The sequence below is a fragment of the Myotis brandtii genome, unplaced genomic scaffold, assembly GCF_000412655.1.
Source record: "Myotis brandtii unplaced genomic scaffold, ASM41265v1 scaffold136, whole genome shotgun sequence".
Taxonomy (NCBI): domain Eukaryota; kingdom Metazoa; phylum Chordata; class Mammalia; order Chiroptera; family Vespertilionidae; genus Myotis; species Myotis brandtii.
The window spans coordinates 4,942,277-4,942,943 of NW_005354829.1; positions in this window are offsets into that span (position 1 = coordinate 4,942,277).

Sequence of the window (667 nt, forward strand, 5' to 3'; positions counted from 1 at the left end):
TCTAGGGCTTTAAGATTGATTCAACTCTTTTTTTGTGTGTAAAAATAAAAAATCCTGAAATAATGAAATGTCAGTACTCAAGCCATAAAAAGCCAGAGACTGCTCAGTGAAGCTTACTTTATGCTTCACATAAATGATATAAAAGGTTACATTATTTGCTCTCAACACATTTATTGATGGTCTGCTATAAGCAAAGAACTGTATGTGACAGGTACTGTGGAGAATGAAATGATGAAGAGGACACAGACCCAGTTGTTATGATTCAGTGAGGGAGAGGGATGTACACAAATAATTAGAATAAGCAGCACCCAGAATTTGCATTGCAGTGGAAGAGCGATGGCATCGGAAATTGGAGTGGCCCCAGCTATAGCAATAACAGTGAACATAATTCAGATATTCTCTGTAACATAGTCCCCTAACATGTAAGATGCAGTGTTGTATGGGCTGGTCCAGTGGTCTCTAAATATTTTGGGTTGCATACATCCATTGATAAAATTTGTTATATCACACCTCCAATATCTACACTAATAAAAGAGAAACATGGTAATTGGCGTACGACCGCTACCCTTCCCATTGGCTAATCAGCATATCCTTATGCAAATTAACTGTCAGCCAAGATGGCGGCCAGCAGCCAGGCAGCTGGAAGCGAGCATGAGGCTTCCTTGCT